At 39.4% G+C, this 9,618-nt stretch overlaps 1 protein-coding gene across 1 annotated transcript in view; it reads left to right on the forward strand.

Annotated features, from left to right (window-relative positions):
* The window catches only part of asb1 (ankyrin repeat and SOCS box containing 1), a 230,980-nt gene that overhangs the window by 204,859 nt on the left and 16,503 nt on the right, over positions 1-9,618 (forward strand). The window lies entirely within an intron of this gene.

Genomic DNA, 9,618 nt, shown 5'->3' on the forward strand with positions numbered 1-9,618 from the left:
ATCACCATGGACCAGTATGTATTCTCTCTTTCATTTTCCCCTCGTATTTTATATTTTGTTATGCAGCATCAGTTTTTACCATGGCTCATGACTTAAAGGTCCAGTGTGTAAAACGTGGAGAAAACAGTGACATCTAGCAATCCAATTCTATTATTTATCTCTTAAATAATTATATTGTTTATTTATGAACATGAAACTCTTGAAACTTGCTCTCTGGTTGGCTTGATTTTCCATTCCGTACAAATATGGCGGCGCCAGATGGTGACAGTCTCTAAGCAAGACCCTTGCTAAGAAGAATTATAAGGCTATGAAAACCAAACAGATTTTATTATATAGCAATTATACACATATACAAATATTCATTGGTATTCAGATTTTGCCAACTCCTGATATCCATCCTATCCATTACAGTAAGTTGTGGTACAGTCATGTTTAATTTGAGCCACATGAAATAACATATGTAAATGTAAAATCTTTTTTCTAGAGTTTATTATTATAGAATGTATCCATAATCCATCAATTTAGCTAATTAGGAAGTCCATCTGTGAATCTCATGCCGTGTCACTCTCCCAGTCCACTAATGCTCAAGTCTTGTGATGATGAGACATCATTGAATGGACTATGATATCCATTCTGCTTTGCCAGCTGAACAGATGCTCAATTTATACAACATCCATCCAGCAAATCCCTCCTAGATCTACCGCAAAAGACTGCATAGTTGGCTTCTCACTTTTCTGAGGAGTGTTTTTCATTAGAAACGGCTTAAGAGTTCAGCATTAGGATATGACATGTGCTATATCATTGCATTAGGTGTGTATTTGTGTTTGGAGTTGAAAAAAAAATCCCCAGTTTTTTTGTGTTACAACAACTGTTGGTCCCCCAGGTCCTGAAAACCCACACAGAACCTGAAACAAGCAATTTACAACATGATATTTACTGTAAGTCTAAGCCTCGAGTCAACAGCTTCATGTTCCAGGCTACTTGCTTGTACACAAACCCACACAATGATGCTTCTCAGGAACTAAGAGGTGTAAGAGGTGTGGAGAACACTACCAGCAGACTCATGGTCCTGTGACAGTGTGATAAACAGGATGCTACTCTAATCCAGCAACAACACCAGCGGAGCTGGGGAAATGACAGTGGGGTGGTTAAGGCACTTTGATTCTTATTTTCACCACAGTGCAATCTCCACACCAGATGTGAGCAGCTTTACTATGGTAACACTGGATTATCATCTATTACATAACTGGGGCTGTACACTTAAACCCATTGGATAAAGAGTCACATTATGCAGGTTTTGTTGCCTGCTTGTAGAGTATAGGCTGGACACATTGTGCCACATTAGTGCACTGGTGTGTTATTTGAATAGCAAACACATTAGTGGGTATTTGTGCCAAATGTACACTTATTGTGCTTTCAATAAACAATGCAATTTCCAGTGTTGCATTAATAAATACATAAACATAGCTTTAGAAACCAAGTTATGTAATATAGATAAACCAAATTAATTAAAATAACCCTGGAACCACACAGCCATGATCGTACCGTCTATCTCTTATACTAGAGAGATACAAATGATGAAAAATGTTTGCATTAATGTGGCAGCACACATACAGTACCATTATGAGTCTGTTCACATTCTCCAGTACATGCAATACTTTCGTTAAGTTATCTCTCATCTATCAAAGGGATTCAGAGCAATCAGCTGTTGAAGCCAATTAAGAGTGCATTTTTCTTCTTCTTAATAAGAGTTAATCATGTCTGAGATGTAATCATATTATGACAAGCATGTACGGTCAGAGTGGCCTGTCTATCTGATTGTAGCTACAACTAGTTCATAAAAGTCAAGATAATCTCCACCATGCTCAAACCTCAGAGGAACTGACTCCAAATCAGTGTGTGATTGTCTGACCTTTGAAACAAGAGCCACTCGTTGGATTTAAACAACCTGAGGCCTGCGTGTTTCACCTTCACTGCTAATTGCATAAGTGGTTGATTAATCCCTAAGAAATGTACACCATGTCGTATAATTATAAAACTGCAGGTGTTTGCTGTTGCAGCTTAGTGGTCTACGAGCATAATTTCAAGGAGATATGGTGTCACTAGCATTCAGATTTGTATGAGTGTAACGAAAAATAATAGACAGCGGTGAATACAGTTTATGGGAAAAGAGTCATTTTAATGCTAAAATAAGGTTTTAACCCTTATGTGGTGTTCGGGTCAAATTGACCCGTTTCAAATTTTTACTAAAAGAAAAAATATACAAGGATACGACTTTTCGACCTGAAAATCCATGGCCTTGGCTTATTTTATGTGAAGAACGTGTGAAAGAAAAAAAAAATATTGACATGATATGCTACAATACCCCTACGCATTTATGTCCTTCATAGGATGTTCGGGTCAATTTGACCCGGATGAAATACATTGACTGACAGACAGGCAGACACACACACACTTACATGGAAGCAGACACACACAAACACACACACATATACAAAACACACACATGCATACACAGAGACACACACACACTTACATGGACACACACAAACACATGGACACACACGCACAGACACACACACACTTACATGGACACAGACACACAAACACAAACAACCACACACAGAGACACAAACACACACACACACTTACATGGACACAGACACACAAACACAAACAACCACACACAGACACACACACACACACACACTTACATGGACACACACACATGCACAGAGACACACACACACTTACATGGACACAGACACACACAAACACACACACTTACATGGACACACGCACACACAAACGCACGCACAGACACACAGAGACACACACACACACACACACATTTACATGGACACAGACACACAAACACAAACAACCACACACAGAGACACACAAACACGCGCACACAGAGACACACACATGGACACAGACACACACTCGCACAGACACAGACACACACAAACTTACATGGACATAGACACACACAGACACACAAACACACAGAGACACACACACACACTTACATGGACACAGACACACAAACACGCACACACAGAGACACACACATGGACACAGACACACACACGCACAGACACACACAAACTTACATGGACATAGACACACAAACACACGCACACACAGAGACACACACACACACTTATATGGACACAGACACACACACACTTACAGACACAGACACAGAGACACACACAAACTTACATGGACTACTTGGCTACCCAAGGCTTTACTATAGTGGATTTTTTACATACATTATAACTTTATCACAAAAAACGAATGACACTTCCATTGTTAAATGTGATCTAGCAGAGATTAATTGCAAACATGATTCATGTATGTTATCTATATTGTTTGGAACTGAGATAAAGAAAATATATGTTGGAGTTTTTTTATGTAAATATTTAGTTCTATATTTCTTTTAAAACCAACAATAATGTTCCGGGTCAATTTGACCCGAACAGTTCCAAAGGGTCTAAAATGTGAACATAACACAAGGGTTAAATAAATGCAGCACTCCTACATAGCAATGTCACATGGGCAGGCTTTACAGATCAGGGCATTTTGAAGAACTGATAAATCCATTGCACTCTGATAAACCATATTGTTTTCACCTCAGTTCACAGAAGGAGCCAAACAGTGAACCCCTACAGGGAATTTCACCATGCTCCATTCAACAGTGAAATCCACCAGGGCTGATGTATTTCTCGCCGTGAATTAGGCTACAATGATCCCCAGTGAAATTTTACCTCAGTTAATCCTTTTTGCTTAACAAAAACACTCTTATACAGAACCGCATGAAACATTTTGATTATGGTCTCAAATAAAGGAAAGCAATTAAGCAGAGAATTAGTGTTCACAGCGGAGCTGAGCCACATGTTACCCCAGGTACTTTCATTTAGGCAATCTGTGTAGTGAGTAATGCACAGTTGATCTAGTTAGACCTGATGAAACGTTAAGAGGTTTCAACTCATCCTCAGGGGGACATGAATGTCTGCAGCTAATTTTATAACAATCCATCTTGCAGTTGTTGAGATATTTCAATAACAGGTTGGTACAGAAAGTCCAAAGTCTTTATGCTGGGCTGCAAGAAAAGTCTGTATCATCCTCTGGTGACAATGAATGGTCTCCACAAAATGGTGTGTTTTTAAACACAGTTTGACTATTAAATCAGAGGCATTGATTTACTATTTTCTGTTCACTGACAGTTTCTCCATGTCTATAAATGGATATCAGCAGTAGAACAGAGACCACAGACCAGACAGTGTTCTGTCTGTGGTCCGGTGTTTGGTGATGTTTTGCATGTGTAAAAATCCCTGTGCTACCATCGCTGAAGCTGACCTTAAGTTTTATTTCATAATTGTGCTTTACCAAATGCACTAGTAGACTGCTTGGAGGAAATGAAAACCTGTTGTCTGGGTTACAAGAGCTGGCAACACATTTTGTCATTCCAGGAAGTGTGACAATCACATTTTTATTACAGGGTGCACAAGGCACAAACCGTTGACACCTCCGATCAGTGTTCCATGTGTAATGAAATCTAAGTTACAAAAACACCATTGATCAACTTCAGGGAACTGTCATGGTTTCGTGAAACACTGAAGTGAGAACACAACCTGTCTTGTGAATGAATTATTTCACAACATAAATTCAGTTCAACTACATTTGACTCTTGTCTCCCATGTGCAGCAGCAGAAGCACTGAATGGCATATGAGTCATTCGGTGACTCATTTGAATTCATTCGGCAGCTCCATTCACTTGTTCCTCTTGCCATTTTTTTTTTTTTTTTTTTTTTTTTTTAACATTTTTCTCTTTATCACTGAGTGAAAGAATAAGAACAATGTGCAGACAGAGGCAGAGAGAGAGGGAGAGATGGCATGTGACTGCATGTGACAAAGGTCACCAGCTTGGATATTGTGGCCAGTGAAGAAGAACCAGAGAGAAGAGCTGATGAATGATGATAATGTTTCTCTTTATAATTTTCAAGCACAGACACTCCAACACAGTGTTGTTTCACACTCATAGCCAGGTAAGTCAGCATTAAGATCAGATGGTGAAAGTTGAACCACGGGTGTGTGAGTAACTATTTATTATGAAAAGACAATATTTTCTTATGCTGTAGTTCTTATAACTGTACTGTATTGTACATGCTACACCCATGTCTCTGTACTAATTAAATCCCTCTTCCCTGTGATGACCCTGAAAGTTCCTGAGTGTTTGTTTGTTTGTTTGTTTTGAGTGGGGAGAGTGCAGCACAGGTTCTCCGCAGCAGGGTGAGTGCGCCCAGCAGGAGAATGGCGGACTGCATCCTGTCATGGTGGGGTTTCGCTAATTGTTTCCTGGAGACCAGCGCTACACCAGACAGCCAGACCTAATTAGGATTTTTCAAACAGTCCCAACCTGCCAGACGAAGTTGTTTAAGTCCGCGCTGTGAGCAGAGGAGCTCAATGACTTTGCAGCAGTGTTGTCAGAAATGTACAGTTATGAATCCTCTAGTACAGATGTCATGACACATGCTGTTGCGTAATGGTCTGACTGTTTGTTGAATGGAGGTTGTCCACTATTTTTGTTATGAATACTCAGGCGCGAAATCTTGTTGTTGTTTTTAACTTAAGATGACAAAATGACTGCATCTTTCATTTGCTGAATGTGAACTGTTTCTTATTACATCTTTGTTAGTGTCTACCCTCCCTCTGCCTTTGTCTGCAGGGGCAGCGTTAAAAAATCCTAACAAAAAAAGTAAAATGTAATAACAAAAACAGACTGTGGCATCTCTCATTTTACATCTGAAAATGAAGCGTTACAGTCTTCTGAGACTCTAAACTGGCTTTGGCACTTAGTAAACATTGGTGAAGGGTCTGTAAGCCAAGCTGTATGCCAGCTGTTGTGTGCCATCCTGCCGCATGCCCTTTGAAGTGCCTCAGCCAACCAGGCTGCATGAAGGATGAGCCAAGACGGACCGAGGATGCCAAATGGCATAGCTACTGCCATGTCAGTACCCTAACAATAAAATGTAATCGATCTCTGAAACGGCAACAGTGTTATGGGTAATACTGCATCACATGTCTGACCAGAATTTTCCCCTCAAGGACTGTGAGGATTATTAGACAGGGCACAAGTACATCTGGTGAGTGTAAGAGACTGGCATGTTCAGAGGAAATAGCAGTAGGCACAGCGGTCTCCACAACACAACAGGACCCCTCTTTTCAATTTCCTGCTCCAGTTTCCATTCCTGCTTTATTTCGTGCAGGGACCTGTAAAGTGGGATTTGTGAAGGAAGAATGCAACATTTAGCAGATATGGCACCACAGAGCACAAAACAAGGAAATTGATTCTGTCAAAGACAATATTTGTGATAATGATCTCAATAAAAACATAGGGTGATTTCAAACAGGGTTAGCAGGAGTCCCTCTGGAGATTTCACTCCTAACACAGCAGTGGTCTCTAACTGGCTTTCAAACAAGTGCTGTACACTTCAAGCTTTACGCCAGCCAGTTACCTGTTGTGTATTTTATTTCCTTATTCAAACTAGAGCTTGTCTTTAGAAGTTTTACATGAACCATGAGTTAAGTGATATTGATGTACATACTTTTTTCAGTTTGATTTAGTGGCCAACAAGTCACATCTGGATGGCAGATGTCAGTGTTTTCATAAGCTGTATCTAATGAGTTGTATCCACACTGTCAGAGGCCTTCATCTGAACAAACACACACCGCTAACTTTCATTTTTGTGAGTATGAATAGGACTTTACTGAATTTATTTTTTGATATCAGTGGCAATATGGCAGTATATATAACAGAAGTCAATTTATATTTAATTAGATATACAATGTGTTAACATTAAAAATAATGTCATGTGCACTGGATGTATAAATGTCCCAGTTTTAATCCAAGATTGTTCCACCTCTCCATGCTTGTCTTTATCAAGTGTTAATTGGATGGAGGCAGAAACAGAAACAAGATTAACAATATAGTGATCAGAACATTTTACAGACATGTTCTTTAAATAAAGTATGAATAAACCTGTCAGTGCTCTCTAGTGGAAAAAAGTTGCAGTGCAACAATGGCCAATTAAATCTATTACATTTGATGCAAATTAAAGCGAATTTCAAGGAAATCTGAAAAAAAGATATAATATAAATCAGTAATCCTTTCCATGTACTACAGTTTGCACGTAGATATTAGGGGTTGGACGCATTAAGATACACAGCTGGAGGTGCTAATCTTCCAGTTGGGGGCCATTAAAGCATTGCAGAAAAGGAAGCTGCGATGAGATGACATAATTAGAAAAGCTCCAGTCGCTCAGCACAGATCTGGCCGTTATTTTTAGTCTCTTCATCAGAGAAGAAGCTTCAGTGGTCGATTAAGTCATATACTCCATGTACGTCATGATTAATTCACTGATTCTGTTTATGCTGCTGTCTGTTAAATTTTGCTTTTAATGATACAACTTTTCCACCCCCAGTAGTTTTCTCACGCCACCCTCAGTATGCAAAATAACGTATTTCGTAATGTTTCAAATGTTTCATTTCTCAGTCAAGCCAGTAGATGGGTGGATTATGTTGCAAAACCACTGTAAACACACAGAGCTTATCGTATCTGTACAGCAATTTCTTGTTATTCATTGTCAGAGACAATGACACAGTTGATACAGTTGTTTATATCAGCAGGTATATGGGCCTGGCTGATTTAGCCGAGTAGCTTTAAAAACAAGACACCAGATACAGACAGCGTGTGCACGTGCTCCAGTAAATAGACTCATAAAAGTAACACACAGCAACATGTTCACCAACCTGGACTACCACATCTAAAGTTGCCACGGGAAACAGACACAACAACACCCTACAATCATTTGCTAGACTAATTATTTACAGATGGTACATTTGAATATTTTTTTCTAACTTTTTTTTTTTTCCAATTCATAGTGGTAGTGACACCTGAGTCATGATGGGAACTCTGATAGACTGACAGATTTGTATGTGATGCGTAGTCTTTCAAAATTGTCTTTAACGATGTGGGATTCAAATCATTTTGTATTTTTCCGTATTGTCCAAAAATTATAGTGGTGCCGACTACAACCTTAAGATCTAACATTGCAGAAGGTGCTGGCTTTGGCTCAGCTGGAAACATTCCTACAGTTTCACATTGCAATTATTGGAATGAAAATATTCCCTCTACATTTTGGTAGGCTCCAGTTCCAGCGGCCCATCCCACACTATTTTTTTTTTTTAACAATAATGTTTTCCTGATCTAGTATTTCAATAAGGAAGATTTCAACCTCTTCCCTGGGAAGAATAGAAACACTCCCACTTTTCCAGAGAAAAAAACACCTTTTGCTTTTTTAAAGTGTAATTTAAGCGCTCAGTGTGTGTTAGACGAGATCACAACATCAGACAAAAAGTCAAGATTTAAAAGTGCCTGTCACACAAAGCCAGGATGTACAGGAATGAGGAATCAAAACAGGAGAGCAAAGTGCAAACTATTTTCTTTCCAACTTTGAAAAACTCACTCTTGTGAAGAGTAAGTGTTCCATCCTGTGCTCATAAAAGCCGACAGCCTACTAGGGAGTAAAGATGGCATGCAGCAGTTTGTAATCACCATCACTCTGCCTCCATGACACTATAGGGAGACTTCCACACAGCAAGCATTTGATTAAAGCAACAGCAGCATCAAGTCTCATTTTTGTGCCACTGCCACACGAGGGATGGAAAGGGGGCACAGAGGAGCAGATGTGTGGTTCATTTCTTCTGTTTGTTTGTCTGTGCAATGAAGTTGTGAAGGACCCACATGAAGAACCAGTGTCTCCAGGGGCCAAAAACAGAGAAAAAAGTTGTTATCTGAACATTATGGTATATTATCCATGCTATATCCATATCTGCATTAGTGACGGTGGTAATCTTTGATTTATAATGTTATTGTTGCATTAAGTTGAGTGTTGTACAATATTTATTGAAAGATTTATTCATGCACTTACTATTTTGATACTGGAAGTATTCAACATACCAGATTAACAAGGTGCTTTATAACCAAGTACTGTATATAAATGAAACATGTGAGTGGTGTTAGGTTTTGAGAATCGAATTGCCACTTCAAGGCTTTGTCTTGTTTTGGTTTAGTTTAGTTCAATCAGGCTGTTTCTATCAGTGAGTGATAGTATGTGCATGCAGTTACGCCTAGACAGACACAAACAAATAGCAGCTCATCATATTTTATTCACAGCACATGCTGTAGTTGTTTTAATTTAGATCAGTTTCAGTTCCTCAGTTGAGCAGAGTGTTACAGGAATGTGTAGAAATGACAGATCAGCAGGCTCTCATACATGTGCAAGTCATCAAACATTTATGCAAGTCATTCAACTAGACCTAAAAACATTTCATGAAAACTCTGAGCCAATGTGTTTTCCTCCAGTCTGACTCATACCCCATCTGGACAGACTCTGGAGTTTCAGATATTGAACGGACCCCTTGTTGATCAGAGCTGCTGAGGAGAGAGCAGGGGAGAGCATGCAGAACAGACACCCACCGAGAGTTAATGCGTATATCCTGTTGAGAAGATGGGTCGCCCTGGAGACCAGACGTAGGTATCCTAGCAGG

The sequence above is a fragment of the Trachurus japonicus genome, chromosome 21 (genome assembly GCF_045865225.1).
Source record: "Trachurus japonicus isolate A0001 chromosome 21, Traja_1.0".
NCBI classification, from domain to species: domain Eukaryota; kingdom Metazoa; phylum Chordata; class Actinopteri; order Carangiformes; family Carangidae; genus Trachurus; species Trachurus japonicus.